The sequence below is a fragment of the Cataglyphis hispanica genome, chromosome 9 (assembly GCF_021464435.1).
Source record: "Cataglyphis hispanica isolate Lineage 1 chromosome 9, ULB_Chis1_1.0, whole genome shotgun sequence".
Taxonomy (NCBI): Eukaryota; Metazoa; Arthropoda; class Insecta; order Hymenoptera; family Formicidae; genus Cataglyphis; species Cataglyphis hispanica.
The window spans coordinates 6,489,749-6,509,736 of NC_065962.1; the positions used below are offsets into that span (position 1 = coordinate 6,489,749).

General features: G+C 37.3%; 1 protein-coding gene across 8 annotated transcripts in view; it reads left to right on the forward strand.

Moving 5' to 3' along the window:
- Positions 1-19,988, forward strand: part of LOC126851948 (protein tiptop) — a 141,295-nt gene that overhangs the window by 57,951 nt on the left and 63,356 nt on the right. The window contains exons 1-2 of one of the 8 annotated variants that reach the window (XM_050596305.1): positions 3,210-3,225; positions 3,319-3,454. The exons of 6 other annotated variants lie outside the window; for them this stretch is intronic. The gene's annotated coding sequence lies outside the window, so the exon portion shown is untranslated. Of the gene's footprint in view, positions 1-2,965; positions 3,455-19,988 lie in introns of those variants that run through there. One more of the 8 variants, XM_050596301.1, reaches the window with a different exon arrangement.

Below are 19,988 nucleotides of genomic sequence, written 5' to 3' on the forward strand. Positions count from 1 at the left end.
CAGAAAAGTAACATGTTACAAAATCTGTATCAAATTATAAGTATGTATATTAAAAAGATATTTCTTTTTCTTTTTTTACACACAATAATTATACGATAATATAACAAACTTTACACATACAAAGTACAAAGTACAATTATCCGTTTTATTTAAAAACCAGAGATACAAAAATTTGTATTATTTTAATTGGAAGTGATACGAGTCGTGTGCGATGCAAGCTCTCTCATTAATTAAGTGGTTTATTACCGTCCCGTTGTATCGTTTGAAATTAATAGTTCCATAAATCATGTCCTCTTCTAAACCGGAAAATTGAATATTGCCCTCTTCTCGAACCGCGACGTCCATGCATTCCGCGCGGATGCATTCTTACACAGTCGTTCTCTTTCTTCTGTCACCCTTCAACGGGTCTCTCATCCCGCGTCCGACTTATGTGCACGTGGGTGTACGATGGGTTTCCGCGAGAACGTGCTGCTTTCACCGCGGTCGATGAGAGGGTTGGATAGCGGGTGGAGAGGGAGGGTGAGGGGGAGGGGAGGGAAGCAGCCGCGGAACGACAGGAGGAAGAATGGCGTGGAGCGGAGGGCGGCGGGATGGAAAGGAAGGGAGTAAGGGGTCAAGTGAGGACCAATGCATCAAGCAAACCGTGACACTCGCCTCCGCATGGCGTGCATAGATCATGCCGACCTCTCTCTCTCTCTCTCTCTCTCTCTCGTCGGTGCGCGACGAGGTTGGCGTGAGGGGAGGCGATCTAAGCCGCGGAGATAAAGAGAGGGAAGAAGGAGAGAGAGAGAGAGAGAGAGACGGGTTATGTCCTTCTCTCCGTTTCTTTCTATCCCTTCGATCACCCTTCCGTATTTCTCTTTCCTGTCGCGACTGTGGCGGGAGAGCACAAATGTACGAGAGCCGAACGAGATAGACGCGAGGAAGAAGAGAGCAGAAGTGCTTGTGAGACCGACCTCTCTCCGGGTATATGTGAGAGCGTGTGTGTATATGTATATGCGCGCGCGTGTGTAAGTGTGCGCGCGGGCGTTTTTTTCAACGAGATTTATTACCGAACTCCTAATGCTCCGGGACAAGGGGAAGAGGCCGGGAGTCTCTCCCCCCCCCTCCGCTCTCCCCACCTACTCCTACCGCCGCCGCCGCCACCGCCGACGACGTCGTTGTCGTCGTCGTCGTCGTCGTCGTCGTCGTCGCCGCCGTGTCGACAGTACCTTCTCGCCGTGCCTCCGCCGAGTCTCCGCGCGTCGCTTAATCCCCGGCTGCCATGCTATTACGAGTTGATTTACATTCTCGCGCTAACAAGGGTTGGGATAGGGCCCGGAGGATTCGGTGGCCTTCTCGATGGATCTCGTCGATACGCGAACCGGACGACTGTCTCGGACGAGATAACGCATCGACTTGGCGGTCTTTAGATCGAGTTGATTTGTCATTTTTCAGAAAATTCGGGTATGGCTACGACTGACTTTAATTGCTGCTCAATCGTTCGTGAAAGTTGAATTTCTCGATATATATTAGTCAGTCTCATTAGAATTTTCGAATCTCTATAATTCATGCAAAAAAAAAAAAAATAAAAAAGCGAGCAACGTAGCTAGGTTCTCTAGGAAATTGCAAAGAGATTGTACGTATATAGGCTTTAGGGCTGTGTCAGAATATAAATATCTTTACTAAGAAATTTACAGCTATGAACGAAGATGTAATAAAGCGCGAAATAAATCATCATTAAGTAAATCGTGTTACTATTTGTAAATTCTATCTCTTAACCAATCCAACTTTAATGAGATCATTATAAAAAGGATTATATAATCGTAAACGTGGCGCGTTTACACGTATCGTAAGTGCCGATTGCAAGAGTTGAAGCTCGAGAGATATTCGATCAATGTTCGATCGGAGATAAAAATTCGAGCAGAGAAACACGAGGCTGCACTTTGTGCAGCTAAATGTTATGGGAAGCGGAAAGGTGGTTAAGTAGAAGCCGCTGCATCACTGTCAGACAGGGGAACGTTTCTACTGAATCATTTTACATGTAGGGTATCTCTCTCATGAAGCATCGTGAGTTGAAGAAAAAAATGCATTTGTTACGTAAACGTAATGCAGCAAATTTGTTTAATAGATTTAAAATGTTTATAGGAAGAATCGAAAATAAATAGTAAAATTTTTTAATCGAACGAATTTATGATAAAAAAAAAAAAATAACATTGTGATAACATTTTTTCTATTTAAATAAAAATGTTACCTCAATGTTATTTATTTTTTTTTTATCATAAATTCGTTCGATTAAAAAATTTTACTATTTATTTACTATTAAATAAAAAGTCTTTCTTTATTTTCGATATCATCGCAAGTCAGATATATTAATCTAAAAAAACACACAGCTCTACTTTATAATTATTTTTATTGAAAATTGTTTCGAGTCTTTCACCCAAATTTTCTCCATTCGATATCACATCATTTACATACTGTTTTTATTTTTACATTATACTTTTATAGTGACGCACAATCCCTAACATGTTCGCCGAAATATAGAAATTTTCCAAACATTTGGACGGCGCGTGTGAAGAAATCGCGAACGGCTGGACGTAGGGCGAAACGCGAGAAAAGGATCAGGAGGAGTCGGGGGGGGGGAGGGAGTAGAAAACTCGGTTGGGAGAGAGAGAGAGAGAGAGAAAAAAAAGGAATCAGTCGCGTGAGACACATCGCCGTGGAAGACGAGAAGGGCGACTCCGCGAGGAAGAAAGACTCTCGGGAACTCTGAGAAGAGTAGGATGGGGGCGTGGGTGGGATAGAGATGCTGGTGGGGGGAGAGAGAGAAGCGCGGCGCCTCGTTCGGGTAGTGGGGATAGTTCAGGGCCGCGGGTAAGGGAAGCGCAGTGTGCCGCGCTGCTTTGGCGCGGCGGGGATGAGTGAGTAGGGGTAAACGATGTTACGTTGGAGGGGGTAGTGGTGGGGAAGATGATCGCGGAGTCAGTGCGCCACGTGCTGCCGTCGCGATTGGATCTTTACTCTCGCTCCGTTCTGTCAATGAACGTCATGTACGTTGTCGCGAGATCGTGACTTTTTACCAATGGCCAGATTCGGGCAGCGCCTTTGACAGTTAAGTGCGTCGCGACGATGCTCGTATCTCCGCGCGGTGACGAATGAGTCCGATATAAGAGAGTGAACGTTCCGAGAGCGAAGGAGAAGTGATTATCGCAGGACCACAGTAAAAGAAAGAAAGTTCAGTGAATGGTGAGCGCTGTTAAATACCTATCGTGTTTTAATATGCGCGTCTCGTCGTGGGGATGATATGGTGATATAGTATCGAGGATTTCGCGATCCAAGTGTGCCCAGATGCTCGTCGTTTCAACGCCGTGTTATCAACCCCGTGACTGCTGGTCCAGGATCGGCGCGTCTGAAGTGTCGGCAGTGACGGCACATCGGGACCGACGTAGATCCTCGGTAGAATCACTACTTCGTGGTGAGTGCTACATGTGATTCATGTATTTCCGCTATACTGCGTAGCCCAGTGTCACGTTTTACTATTTCAAAGTTTTTAAGTCTATTGTGAATCGTGCGCGTGAATGCTCATCCTTTGAGTGTGTTTGTAAGAATCATATCACGAAGATATTTATGTAGGACTTATTCGTGCGGATCACTTCAGTTCAATCCTTAGCGGGTGAATGAATAGTAAAAAGCGACACACTTAAAAGTTTAATCGGAATCGTGGAATGTCAAGTGTCAAAAAATTTTTAAAATATTACTTAATATATATTTAGCGTTTTGCTATAATATTTGAATATATTTTTTGCGATATAAAAAACAACATTCTGAGTTTTGTTTTACGAATAAACAGCTTCTTTTGAAAAAAATGCGCGATTTAAGTTCACATTGGGTTTAATAACAGTCACAAATATGCCGATGAAAACATAGGTAAAAAAGTTTATTAATTTTAGTATTTATCAATAAATTACTTTTTCGATTCAAAATACATTGATAAACTTACTTCCGCTTTATGAATTTTCACGCGTAAATTATTAGAATATAAATATAATGATGCCGCGTTCATTTCTCTTCGCCGGGAAAGATTTCGCGAGGAATCGCGCGCGAGGAAATGGAAAGACTCTCGACCGCGACGACTTTTTATTTACAAAATCACACCGTAACGCGATGTTGCGTCTCGTCGCGCGGGCGCGTGGCTTGCATAAACAAAAGTGCAGTGCGCGCAGCAGGTGGCGGAATCGCGTGTTGTAATCCTGGTGCGTCCTGGGTTCGTCCACTGCGAAAACGGCATTGTCTCTCTCTCTCTCTCTCTCTCTCTCTCTCTTTACCCCCTTGGAAAATTAATACGCCGCGCCGTAATAAAATTCATTCTCGATCATGCGTATGTGTCCGGCCGCGTCAAAGTGAAGTCGCGGGATTAAATTGCACGGCGCGATTCTATTTTCGCCGTGTCCTCGTGCCGCGGTTCGGATTTTCTCTGTCGCGTGCCCTTCCCTCGCTCCGTCACGCACATACACACATTCTGTATTCTGTATCGCTATCTCTGAGAATGTGTTTGGAATTTTTAGGATAAAAACGCTGCGATTTTCTTTAGCGCAAGTGATATATATTAAAACGCGTGTTTAGATTTTTGTAAAGTATGTTATTACTTCGATGTGACACGATGTGCGATATGTGAGATTATCGACATGTTCTAGACGGTCTAATTTCGATTTGGGTTAAATTTTGATTGGTAAAATGTCAGTAGATATAATTATAAACGTCACGTTTATAATTATATAGAAGACGTGTGATCGTGGATTAAAAAAAGTATCGCGAATGTCACATTTGCTGTCAAATTTTTCATTCAATCCGATGGGTAGAATAGAGACTAAGAAGGAGTCTACATCGTATACACTTGCGTGATTTATGACATTAAAGAGAAAATATCTATATCTAATCTAATTTTTTACTCGGATGTCATCTCTTATATGGATATCGTTTTATTTGAAATATCATAGAGATCAAGATTATATGTCATAAATTTTATGTCATAGATAAGTTGACGTAACAATAGAAACAGAAATTTCTTTAAACAGATCTGTACAATCCCTTGTTTAATCTGTCATAAAAGTGACAGGTAACACTTGTTTGAATGTATTTTATATGAAAAGTAGTAATAACGATATATCAATTTGCGAGGCTAATTTATCAAATTTTATTTTTATAGATTTAAAAAAAAAAAAAAAGAACTATGATTATAGTTAAATTTTATCAATTATATTCGCAATTTTAACCGCACACACTCGATAATCTCTTTCAGAATCAGGTATCAGATAATCCAAAAAAAGAAACTATAAATAATTATAATCAGTAGTTATCGATATTGCGCATAAATAATGAGGACCAGATTTTATCTTTAATAATACACCCAACGCATGCAAAATCTTCAAAATTATTCTCGCTCCCTGCTTGCATTATGGATGACGCAGCGCGCCATCAAAGAGAATATGCGCGAGTCTATGCATCCCTGTGCGTGTGGTTTACCCAATATCCGCGCTAATTGTCAGTTCATCAATATCACGCCTGAAAAAAATGCATTTTTGAGCGAGCGCGCTCCGCGGGGGCGCGCACTCGAGTGGACACCCTCCACCCTTTCGCCTCCACCCGCCGGGGGTGGCGGGGGCAGAGAGGGGAGGGTGAGCCGCTTCTTGACACGCTTTCCATCTTCGGTCTGATGGATGTGGTAAACGCTGGCGTTGACAGTGCGTTTTAATTGCGAGGTCCGCGTTACTGAAGCTATCGGAAGTGGGTCCCGGGGCTCGGTGACGGGATTGAAAGCCCGCGTCATCGACGAGAGATTTTTCGTCGCGGTACAACGATGGATCACCTCGATCGTGATCCATCGTGACGTCAGGCCGCGCGCGGCCTTCGATTCTCCAAGCGACACAGTTCGGTCTGGTTTTTTTTCCGCCGAGGGTATTTATTTTGCGAACGCAGAACGAATCGCGCGCGCGCGCGGAAATCTCGAGCGGCAAAAGGAACACGACGTCGCGTCTCTTTATCGTTAACCTTATTTCGAATCGAGAGGAGTTCACGATGCAATTAACGAGATGCAACGAGTCGAATAAGGCGCGGGCAGCACGATCGGAGAGAGAGCTGGCCTGTCAATCTTCTTGCTTCATCCTTGCAAAAGTGGTGCATTAACGCGCTTGTGAGTCGGTCATGTGTGCGCTCTACCACATACGAATCGCAATTATTCGTGAAAATATTAAATGTTAGATATCTCTTTTGCTTTTTATCGATAATAATCTCTTCAATTTGGATGATACTCGAATGCTTTATTTTTAATTACTGCATCAGCTGATGATTCGAGAATCGCTATAAAAAGAAATATATATTTTGGAATAATTAATAAACTTTATAAATTGCAAAAATTTTATGAATTTGGTTTATATATAACATCATGTCCATAGCGTATTTAAAAAATTTAAGAAACCGTAAAGAACAAAGAGGATATCTTCATTTGCTTACATATTATTTTAACTGCTATGTTTTACACTTACGCTTGACATTCGTATATAAACGTTGAGGTGAATTAGTTTATTATTTTTAGTCTTAGACACCTGAAGGGACATACAAGTCTTTAGAGTTGCGTGGACTGAGCAAAATGTGTTTGCATATTATGTTTGCATTAATATAGACGTTTATTGCATAACGTGCATCCACATATTGTGAGACAGACTGTGCTTACAAAGTTATCACATTGAGCAATTCAGGAATTGTTTCAAAATTCCGTGTGAGATAAGATTTGTTGACAGATGTGTTTACTAAACTTTACTAAACTTAATCTAAAATTTACTAAACTTTTAATCTTCATTTATATTTATTCGAATAAAATTTTAATTAATAAATCGTATAAATTTTTTTTTACGCGAATGTCAAATATTTTAAAATGATTATTCTCGTGAAAACATACAAACAAATAAAATTAGAATTTTATAGCAATGAATTACGTTGATAAAAAAAGTAATAACTTTTCTATATAAAAAGTAGAATCTTTTAAACTTTTTTTTTTTACTTAGTAAAGATGTAAGAAATTATAGGAATATTTAATGTACGTGTGTACTATATATTTAATGCTCTTTTTGTTTTATTGATTTTTTATACTAACCTTCTATAAACGATCTGTTTTATTGTGCGTCACACGCACTTGGTGGCAATTGCTGGATATTTACGAGACAATTCAATGTGACAAACATCGTACGGGACGATAAATTCCCTCGCGTGTCTCTCGTCAGTAATTAAATAAGTTTTTAATAGACGCACACTTAAACAATTAATCGACTTTCTCGCAAACGGATATTGCAAATTGACTCGGTGAATTAGAATGAGAACCAGATATGGAATTCATATATACGTAGAAATTTTGCAAATATATGAATTATATATTCACAAATATACGGATATGTGAATTTATATACACACATATATATGTATTGACACAAATTTATTCTCCATTGGTCATACAACTTAAAATTCGTGGACTTAAAATAAAGCGGACATGACATCATCGAACGGCGATTAAATCGTGTCATCATGAGACGCCTCCGAGTGTGTACATATGACGAGTCATTACGAATTTATGGGAAAACACACATAAAGAGACTTCACCATAAATATCGTTTATTTATTTCTTCGCAAATTTAATTCGTCTCTTAATTCATAAAAGTATTAATTTATTATTATTTATATAAACATGTTTGCGATCGACAGAGCCATCCGAAACGATATAAATACTTGAATTTAATATAGATAGCAGTATTGAAATTGTGAAATAATCAGTAAAAGCAGGAAATCAAGTCTTTCATTTTAATTACATGATCGTCTAATACGGAACGAAGTTTTTTCATTCGAAGCTGCTTTCTCGGCACCTGGTGTTGTTTTTTTTTTTTTTTTTTTTCTTTCTTTTAATTTACATTATATTAATCGACTTGCACTTACTTTGTTCGGCCCTCGTGAATTTCGACAAATTGTTGTTTAATCGCGAGACAGCAATCGATTCGCGCGAGAATGCAGAGTGAAAATTTGTCGTCGTCGTAAATTCACGTCTGCGCGTAGTCGTTCTTCTTCCACCAAGAATCGCGTTGCATCACGTTCGTCCGCATTCGCGCGATAGGGAATGCTACGGCTCTGTTGATTTATGAGTCAGTTTCGTAAGCGTAATGATGGGAGGATTAAGATTCCGCTTTTATGTGTCGGCGGATAACAGCGTGGATCGAAGGTAATTATCGTATGTGTTTTCTTTTTACCGTGAGACAGACCTCCGCATCGAGATGCCATCGTTATAATTTAACACGACCGGGGACGGCCGGTAATAATATCGCGGCTAAAGAAATATCTGTTCCTGTCATCGCTCCTATTTCGCTCGCGCTCGAATCGCAAGTGTGCCGCAAAGGAGATAATTGCGACACTCTATTGCGAATGAATTTATTTATTTATTTTTTTTTTCACGGTACATATGTATTGTCGGTTTTATCAATCTAGGATTGCCACGGATTTCTTTATTAACGATGTTTATATATTTTTTTAAATTTTTTTTCTGAAAAAAAAAAATTTTATATGCAGGGTGTCTATTTTTTGAAAAAACATAGAATTTTCAGGGAATTTTGTTGGGGCTGAGAGAGTTTTTAAAAATATTATTTCTTTAAAATATATTATTTGTTTAAAATATATTATAAAATTCCATCTATCTCTGTTTATATATTCAATGTTTTAACAGAATATGTAATATATATTCTTTATTTTAATTTTTAGTCATAAAAAATAAAAATGTTATGCGAGTTAAAAAATTTTAATCTTAACGAAAGCTATTCATTTTTAGTACATTTAGTAAATCTTGCATTTAAAATTTAAGTGGCTTTGTGTCTCTTCTTCATGTATGAATGAAAAGCATTAGCAAGCGCGTATAATATAAAAATTTATTTTAGGAAATTGCACAAAAAAAAATGTTTAAAATATTCTCTTTGCCATTTTAAACAAAAATATTTAGAAGATCAGGAAATTCTCAGATAAATTTTTTACAGGACTTGAGTAGACACCCTGTATATAAATTATTCTTGAATTAATTTTATAAGTATTATAATATACTGGAAATAAAAAAAAAGAAAGGGGGGAGATGAATAAGATAGATATTTTTAATATAATAATTAAATAATAATTACTAATTTATCTTGATTTATATATATTAAGCTAAATGTTGACAATCGACAAATTGTCTGCTAAAATGATTTGAATGATCTTGGATTGACAGATCTACTTCGGCCTGACGTAATGGTTCTGTTCTATCTTTTAGATATAAAAAGATACTTTCGGATTTTTAAGAAGGCGATTCGCGTTAGAGAAAAGGAGCGAAAAAGGATGGAGAATATATGTAGAAGGATCAAAGCACGCGCATATCTTCCCGTTCCCTTCTCCTGTAGTTATTTGCTTGTCAACTCGTCTATCCATCCATGAAGACCCGTCGTCAGGATGTTCGTCGAGTTGTACCGAGCTTGTTCCCCTTATTTCTCGTGAACGGATTAATAATAAAACCGTTGTAAGCTCACCTGCTAATGTCGCCGGGTTAAAAGGTCTCTTTGAAGTACATGTGCAAGATTTTGAATGCAAATAAAGGAAGTTTCTCGTGCGGAGTTGACGCGCGGCACATTATGAAACGTTAATAATGCACACACGTGTATGCAAATGACCAGTTAATAGATATTATTAAAACTTGTTCGTTGCAAGTGTGCGAAAAAAGCTTTCATTTACATTGCAGGTCGATTATCGGATGTGTTTCGCTCGCAATCATTATTAAAGTCGCGTTGTATGCATAACATTTATTTCGTGTACGTTAATAAATATTTTATAAACAATTTCCGGACCAAAAGTTTCGAAGCAGAAAATATTTTCTTTATATGAAAATATTTGCTTTATATTATGTAGCGTATATGGCTTTGAAAATTTGCAATGTTTTTAATGTTATATTTAATCTGCAAAATTTTTTCTCAAAAGATGTTCATATAAGATTCTTTTTTAATGAAAATCTAAAGTCTTGAATATTTTCAAGTCAAGCCATGCTAATTCATGTATACGAATATTATACTATATTATGTTTCTGTCATGTATTTAATTTCTGCAAATCTTCATGCTACATTGCTTGCTTGCAACAGCTTGCAATCGCTGCCTTTTCCGTTTCTCCTTATCGATGAATTTTCCAGCGCTATTTGTTAGTATAAGCTTTCAGATAGCTAATGCGAAATGCAAAAGGGGAGTAGTTTTCTCGTGTACATATATAAGTGTGCACCGACCGACACGTGTAGATACGCTAACGAGGACGCGAACGTCGCGAATGCGCGGATCCGTAAACAGGCTTCCTCGTGTTTGTGTGTGTGTGCGCGAAACACAGGCTGCTGGATACACACGCGCGCGGGAAAAACACACACACACATGCATGTCAATAGCACACCCCCGCGATCCAGTACCGCCTATTGAAGTCCGCGATGACGGGGCCCGTCTGTCAGCAGATCAAAGCTGAAGTAAGCTCTCTTTGTGATGCTTTGCCGGGTTGGTATTTAATTATGTATGAGATCGATATTCGGGCCTTCGGGGGCTAGCCGTTTCTCTCTTCCACTCGTCTCTCTCGCGATCCCTCCTTTCCGCCTCCCTTCGTCCGCTTTTCCTCATCTTTTGCTTCTCAGCTCGTTACTCTGCCAAGCAAATCTATAACTCTTTATGACTTTATTATGAATGGCTGGGAAAGAAGAATGAAAGTAGGAGAATATTTATGCTTTACGAAGATGTAGAGAATTTGTCAATGCGTTTGCGACAGTTTTCACTTGATTTGATAATATATAAGCGTGTATTTCAAAGAAAAAGTTGGATAATAATAAATATTATTATTCGATTGATCATTTAAATTCTATTGTTCATACAGAAGAATCTCGTTTACTTTTATATCGGCTCGAAGAAGTGTTCGAGTTTGTTCGTTATTGTGTTTAAGCAGACTTTACGAAGTTCATCAGAAATTGCGATTTCCTGAAATACGATAGATTTGTTCGTCCCGCCCTTTATTTCCTCTAACAGAATGATGAAGCGACAACTAATAAGTAAGTTTTGAGTATAGTTTCTCTTCAATTATCGCTATTTCGAAGGAAACTCGCGATGCTTTGGATAAATATGAAAAGATACGAAGGTGAAAATGCAGAGAAAGAGAAGGAAAGATGAGGTTTATCGATAAAGTTAATTAGTAGATATTCGTCCAGTTTTGTGCGTGCACTTGCCAATCGTAAAGATCTCATCGTAAGGAATATCTGTCGAAAGGAGGTTCTGGGAAGAAAGATAAGATTATTGCCGAACGAGATTGCTGATTGTAAACCAGCGTTAGCTTTGCACATAACGTTTCAATGAGCGTGCGCGCGTATACCTTCAAGGTACATCTGCTTTCCAGTATTTGCTAATATAAGCATAATGAAAGATCAAGTCTCGGTGATACAACACGGGTCTTCTTTGATTTTATATAGCTTGGTGCGCTTAGACAACGTCAGTTGCATTTAATCGGAAAGATGCACTATTAAATTTTAGCTAAAGTTTCCGGAAAAGGAACCGCAGATTTAATCTCGGTTTAAGCAAATTAACACCGTCTGATTAACGGAATTGGTGAAAACGTTTGTAGCGTAATTAAAACTTCCTTCGACAAACGAGGAATTTCGTCTCGTCGCATGCATGCATACATCACGGAGGAGAAATGAATTCAAAAATGCGCGTCACCCTCGGCGAACGCGAATAAAAAATATTAGCTAATCGCGGTGGCGCTAATTTTGGCGCGACCGGGCGGTGCGCCGATAACGCCGCGCGTCTCTATCGCTCGCGCAAACACACCCCTCCTTCACATCCCTTCCTCGTGTCCTTCCTCCCACGCGCTTTTTTTCTGAGCGAACGAATCCATTTCGCTCGATTTCCATTTTCACGCACCGATTGCGCGCGCGCCTGTGTGTGTGTGTGTGTGTGTGTGCAATCGCGCCACACGACGAATGGCCGCAAAAGGTTATCGCTGCACTTCGAATTACAATCAATGTGTACCTTTCGATCTGACGACTCTGTTTTTACCGCGCATTCCGGCGCCGCGAATGAAAAGTGCAGTCGGCTCGACTCTCGCCGTGATAATCTGGATAAAATGGGAGGGGGATAATAAAACGCTTTTGATTTACACGCCGTTCTCACCTTTGCCGCTGTCAGATTTTTCACGATGTTATACTCTTACTCTCTTATTTATCATTCGTGGATTTTCTATTCATCCGAGATAATTGAATTTCATATATTAAATCCAATTTTATTTTTAAATTTTGTATTCGTGTTTGAAAAAAATATTAATTTCTTGATTGATTTATTTAAATTTACAATCGCTTATCTTCTTGTAATTATGTATGATTGTGTGTGAATATGTGTATGTATAAAAAATGTGTGTTTGATTTAATTTTGTTGGAACAATCAAGTGGGAAATAGGCAGATAAGAGACAGGCGTAAATATCAATGTGCGAACTTATTATTATTAACTTTATAAACTGATATGTATTCAAAAATGTACGTTTTGGATTGCTTTTTAGTCCAATTTTATCATGGATATAAATATATAAAAAATAGATATTAAAATGTATAAAAATAAAAATTAAAAAATTGATCGATTGAGAAATTTAAATTTGAATTTAATTTCAAAATTTTGATTTTATGTAAGGAGTAATTAACTTTGTTTATCATCATCTTTATGACATTGTTGTTTTTATGACCGTACCGATCATGTCAACATTAGTCATCATTATGTTGTAAACCACCGACGTGTGACGTTGTGTAATTTATTTATACACATTCCACCTGGATTTTGGTGAGCCTTCTTTTTGATTTTGAATTTTAATTTAAAATTTGACAACTGTAAATGTTGCGTATGTCGTTTTAAAATTCCAATCTAATCTTTATATATTTATATCCATGCTGAAGGTGGAGCAAAAAAGATTTGAAACGAACTTTTTTAATACACACATTAGTTAATAAAACTTAACAATAATAAATTCACGCACCGATATCCGCACCTTGGCTCTTATCTGTCAGTTTCCCATTCGATTGTTCTTACTCTGAGCCTATTGCTGCTATTGTTAATTTTATTAGCTTTTGTTTTACGATTAAGCGAGTCGTTTCAAATGTTTTATACGCTTGCGATTTTAGTAAAAAAAAAAAAAAGTATAATTAAAAAATTTTAAATATTTATTTATTTTTTATCCAAGATTAATAATTCTTTATCTCCCGCAATCGCGATAAATAATATTGCGATTACAAGTTTGCTTGCAAATTCATTATTTTTATACGCAACACATTTTGCCTTTTTCCATTTGTCGTCGAAAATATCGAAGGCTTGTTTTCCACTTCATGCGGCCCGTTCGTTAGAGAGCACCCTCGACCGGGGCGATTCAGAGGATCGTATGCGAGACCGATCTAAACGGGAAAGCAAACGCTAGAGGCATGCTGATGATGTAGACACACGGGCGAGAGCGAGGCATAACGCGGTGAGGGGGGGGGGCTCGAAGTAGCAGGCGGCAGCGCAGCGCGCGTTTTGATCATTCGCACAGAAAATTGTATTTTCGAAATCAATTAATATCCGCGCGCGAGTAATAATACACTGGCTAATGATTGCGCAACTGTACACACCAGAATCGACCTCCCTCCCCCTCCGACCTCATCCCCTTCGCCCTCCGGTGAGTACCCCGCGGTAACCCGCGGGCTACTTCCCAGCTGAGCTTCCGCGCCGGCTGTGATGCGCGCCGCACCGCGCGGCCAAAGTGCATTTGACAATTTTTAATTATCGATAACGAGCCCAACCGCACAATGGCTACATTCGTCGAAAAACAATGCGTCGACGACAAACTGAAAAGCCGTCTCCCTCCCCTCTCTTGCTTCCCTCCTTCTTTTTCACGCTCTCTCTCCCGCCTCTACCGATAATTCGATATTAATTTTATTACTTGCCGATGAACGCGCGAATTTTCCGTGTAACTTAATGGTGTTTAATTTTTATTTGTCCCTCGTGGTCTATCGTTTAACCCAGATGGGAGCGTGGCGCATCAACGTGTTTTCCTATATATATATTGCCCGCAGCTCGCGAAACATAATATTTCTGGGAAACACGAGAGGAGAATTGTTTCCCTCTCTTCCGTACTTATAGATGTTTTATTAGATTTCTAATAATGCATATGTAAGTAAAGAAATTTTCTAGTAATTAACAATGTGACGTATCTTTACAAACAGGAAAGAAAAATCTATTTAACATCTACATATATTTTGTTTGATGTTTTTGGCTTAAAATATAACTAATTTAATGTCCCATTTAATTATTTGTTCCTTCACAATAATGCAATTGAATAAATGTGATTGAGCAAAAAGTAGGTGTATTCCATGATGTATAATGTGATGTAATGTCAGAATCTTATGTTTAGATACATACGTATATATAAAAAGATCTTGCAAATAAATTGATAAGCTACGATGTCGTATATCTCAAACGCATATATTTAAAACATATTGTACTCTTGATTATCTCCTCAGTTGTGATATGCGAGAATGATTCATTCATTGATATGGCTTTTCGTTAAATCGCGATATCAATTCAATAAGTGATATATATATATATATATATATATATATATATATATATATATATATCTTTTACAATTATATTAGAGCGATTCCAAAAAGCCCAGCTGATTCTTAAATTGGGTTGTTAACTTTCAGTTATTAAATACATCGAGTCGTCTTTCGACGAAGTAAATCGGGCGCGTTTATCTTTTCGACTTGACTAAATTCGGTGAGATTTTTATTCGACGCGAAACTCGCGGAGAAAGGCAAATTCGTAAAAAAAAAGAGAGAAAAAAAAAAACTATCGCGATTCAGTTTTGTTTTGCGACTCCGAGTCGCCTAATTCGAAGAAGTAACTCGATCGCGCTTATCTCCTCGATTTTAGGGAATTCTTTCGGCTCGGCCGATTTTCGCGAGGCTCGTCGACAGAACCGAGCTCGCTCGAAAAACAAAAAACTACCGCGACTCGATTTTGTCCTCGTCCCTCCGGTCTCTGTACGTCGCACGTGCACGTGTGCTGAATCGTTTAATTCGAAAAAGATAGACGAAAATAAATAGCTGACGCAACAATATTGCGCTCTCTAGCAGAGAACATTTTTTGACATTATATTTTTTGTTCACTTTTTATGCTATGATAATTACTTTAGTTTAAATGGCGTCAAAAAAAAATTAAAATATATGACAAGACATATATAAATATACACGCACGTATACATATTGCGAGCTTTAACAACGAACTACTATATAATACTAATATAATACTAATGTTTTTAATTTTTCCACAATTATAAGTTTGCAATTAAATCATTAATTGATTTTAATTTTTATAAGTTAAAAACAGCGACAGAGAGAGAGAGAGAAAGGCGATTGATTAGGGTGTGAGATAAATGACAAGCAGTAAAACAAGAAATATTGTGTCGTATTTTTTTCTATTCACATTTTGCAAATTTTGGGAGAAATCGACGGCATTTTACATACCGAAACACTTGATATAGAGTAGTATATAAAATGCCACATTAATCGAAAGAGCCGGCAAGTTGACAGGCTCTCGTTGTAACTTATTTGCTACACAGGTATTTACATGAAACTGGTATCTACTACTGGTCGCGTTTCCACGTCTATACAGCCACTTTAGCACAATCGAAACTTATACATAAATTTATAGTGCTCTTTTGTTACTCAAGTCCCAATTTTATTGTTCGATTTTGGTTGTGCGAGCTTAATAGGACGTCGTGTTTGATGGCGGTTTTCTCTCTTTTGTCCCTCTTTATTGCACTTTCGCTCGGCTAAAAATTGCTGTTTATTTTTCAATCGAAAATTCACATGCATTTGTCTCGTATATTCGTCACGCTCTTGTGTCAATCGCTTGGCCATACCTTGCGGGAACACTTATTTGCCATAAGTCTTCCCTTGGTTATTTCGACGCGCTACTGCTTGACATCCTGCTGTGTTAGTAAAATTGTTTAGTTGTCGCTCTATTTGAGACTCGGAAACATCTAGATTTAAAAGTATCATCAATTTGAGATTTTATTTTTATTTTTATTTCAATTCTATCATTTTCAATCATTTCAATTCAATCATTACCATGTCGTTCATATAGGTTCAATATTTTTAAGCTCCATGACGTAAGCATGCGCTCAGATAACATTATTTTCTTCTTTGTCTCAACTTCCTCGACTGTCAAAGGAAAAATTGTTTAAAAGACTTGAATATTTGAAAAAGAAATTAGCAAATCTGTATTTTATATGCTCGCGTGAACATAAATACATAAACACCGTCGCGGCAACGACAGTAGTCTTATTAAATAAGTAGAATGAATTTATTAAGTAATTACGGTGAATTATGAATGTCAGCAGCTGAGTGTCTATCCGGTCACTCTCTATTCTCTCTCTCCCTTCTCGAATTATGTATGCGTATACGTATTATGTTGCATAAGAATTCAAGTTGCAGGAAATTTAAAATTGTAAAGCTAGAAAAAAGTACCCTCTCTTTTTCTATCTTTAATTTTTAGAAAGATTAAAAAAATCGCCTTGACACACACTTTGCGCGTACCTTCATGATGGACAGTACCTAGAGCCGACTGAGTAGGAAAAATTCCACCGTGAATCACTCACTAGATTACTCACATCGCTGCCTTCCAGATTTCGCATGACAGAAGTGTTTCGCTATGCGAGAGCGGGGAATTGCGTTGCCCGTGTCTCTTACGCTGACTCTGTTATAAATCATGTGTATGTTGAACGCGCGCGCTTATGTACTCTCCTCCGTCGTTATTTTCCTTAATTCTGCTCGACGGTTATGCCAAAATCACGACATGGCATTCTTGAGTTATCTGAAAATCGCACTGTCATTTTTATCGAGAAATGAACGAGCGACAACGAGCGTGAAATAAATTACACGAGCATAAGAATCGATGAATTATGCGTGTAAATTTTAGTTGAATTCTAATCGAATGTTACATTTTTGAAGTGAGCAAGAAAGAATGTTGAATTTTATAATTTGGGTAAGAGTTAATAATATTTAAAACGCATCGTAAGGCATTCAAATGTCATAAAAGTATCGCCAAATGATGCCACAAAGTGTTTAATACCAGACTTAATTTAATAGAACAAATTATATATATTTAATAGAACAATTATACATGAATAAAAATATTTAAAAAATATGTATTTGTGCATAATTACAGAAGCATAGTTTAGAAAATTTCTAACACATAAGATACGAGTTTTTTTTTTAATATTATACATATATATATTTTTTAAATAATTTAAATATATTTCTTTATAAATTTGAATTATTATCTTAACAAAATAAATTTAATAAATAAAACTATACTAAACATATAAATTTTAATATATATATATATATATATATATATATATATATATTTGATAATATAAATAAAATGTCAAGTATTTCACACAAAATTTATATTTGATATCTCGTATATCATATATAATGCTTTTCTGCTTCTCTAGTGTGTCTATATGTTGATGACTCAATCTTTACGTGTGGAATTATATCCACCTGTTCCTTATACGGAATGAGCAGATATGACACAGTCTATGCGCTCGTTGCACGATAAATGATTCTATACTATGTAAGTGGAATGTTAAGCGAGGAGTTATAACATGGGAACAAAATTAAAAATGTTCCTTTATGTCTTATGTTGTTATGATGAAATATTTGGACATGCAAGCATTTACATAAAAAGTATAAATTATTTTTTTAGAATGTTTCGAAGCTGGAGTCAATAATTCTAAAAATATGAAATTAATATTTGATAATTATTTTTCCTTTTTATATATTACATAATTCAATTTATCTTGCAATTAGAAGTATGACATCATGAAACTACGTTTGACACTTGGGATTTATTGATCGGCTATTGACGGTAGTGTTAACGATTACTGGAAGATCAACCGGCTCCGAGTACACGTGATTATCCCGTGCAACACCAATATGGTAATTGCGCTCATAAAACTTCATAGACACGATGCGGCGTATTCATTCACACTTTTCCCTGCGGTGATTGTTGTAAGCGCGACAGTACAGCATCATCTCGCATCTTGCACGTGTACAGGCGCGTGTAGGGAAGCCCGCTGATAACATTGGATAATAATTGCGCGCATTATGTCAGCAACAGTGCATATGATACCGAGTGCAGCCCATAACGCATAGATCACACACATACCCATACACACAATTCTCTCTCTCTGTCTGTCTCTCTCTCTCTCTCTCTCTCTCTCTCTCTCTCTCTCTCTCTCTCTCTCGCTTCTTCTCACTCCATATGACGGACGGTATTCTGAGGAGAATCTAGGATCTCTCTCGCAGCGACGTGGCGAAATGTCTCGAGCTACTATGTACAGTATCAGTCAAAAATTAGAGATTAGTCGCGAAAAATATTATGATATAGATTAGGAGGCACATTAATTAGGGATCATATCAGATTGTATTTGTAAAAAGAATTAAATCGGAGAATTAAGATTTTGTATTTGCCTTTTCTCTTTCTCTAAATATTTTAAAAATTATTTTGTATTATTATTGAAATAATTGAAAATAATTAAAATTGAAAAATTATTTTTATTAGGAAAATAAAGAGGAATGAAATAAATTTTTGTTCCACCAACCACGTTTTATATATATGTGTATATAAAAAAAAAAAAAAAAATTTAAAAGAAAGTTAAAACAACAAAATAATCAAAAATAAAAAGAAAAAGGACTATAGAAAAGATATATCACATATCTATATAGATACATAACAGACCTCGCCGTCAAAACACTTGATTTTATCTCCCGCGAGTGCTCATGTGCCGATCACAGACTTTCGGCTGACACTGTAGACGAGTGTGTGCATACACGTTGCGGCAACGTCGACGTTACCGCCTCGACCGGATCGTGTCGGCGCGCTTCCAGCGAAGCGCACACGTGTAGCCCGGTGTGCCTACACACGTGTAACGGTACCGGAGTCGCGTGTAAGCCGGTGAATCACTGCACGGCGACGCGTGCACGTGTGGGAAGTTTTCGTGGCGGGGCATTGCCTTCCGAGGACGCGGATCTCACCTGAGCGCACGACGCCGATAACAACGACGCAGACGACGTCGTCTGGGTGGAGCTGACGACACCGCGAGAAGCGATTGTCCTTTCCGCAAGACAGGTTGTAATGAGCTCGTGGGTTTAGGGAAACGCGCCAAGTACGCGCGAGCGTAGGTTGTCGCCGCCGCATCCCTCTATTGAGTTATGTCTTTCTTCGCGCTCCTCTACTCCAGTCGATTGTACGTATTTGTATTGCATATTATATCGTAAAGTGAATCTTGATGATGTCATTTCCGTTTCGGTATAAAGTACTTATTCGTTTAGGGTGAATATTTTTGCAATACATTATTTAAATTATGTTTTAGATGCATTGTTTATAGTCCTTGATTCAAGTATTTTATTATATGAGACACGATATACACTCGGGTTCTTTCATTAAATATTTTAGAAAAATATATATATGTGTGTGTGTTTGTTAAGATAATTGATTGAGAAATAATTACTCTTTCTATCAATAATTTTATTAATTTTTTTAGGCTCCGATTTTTTTTACATTTTTATGGAATTGGAATTAATTTAATTCTATAATATGTAATGCAATTAATATTATTGTATAAATATAATTTTTTTTTTTATATATATAGAAATATTTAGTGTTTCTCAAACTGATAAAATTATTTTATTTTTTACAATTATGTATAATTGTAAAATTTACTATATAATCAGACGCGGCTAACTTTCCATGCGACATCTTTTAATATCCGAAATAATATAAGGATCTAAAATAGAACATACATTTAAAAGCTTATTACGATTTTCAAATTCATATAGATTACAATATG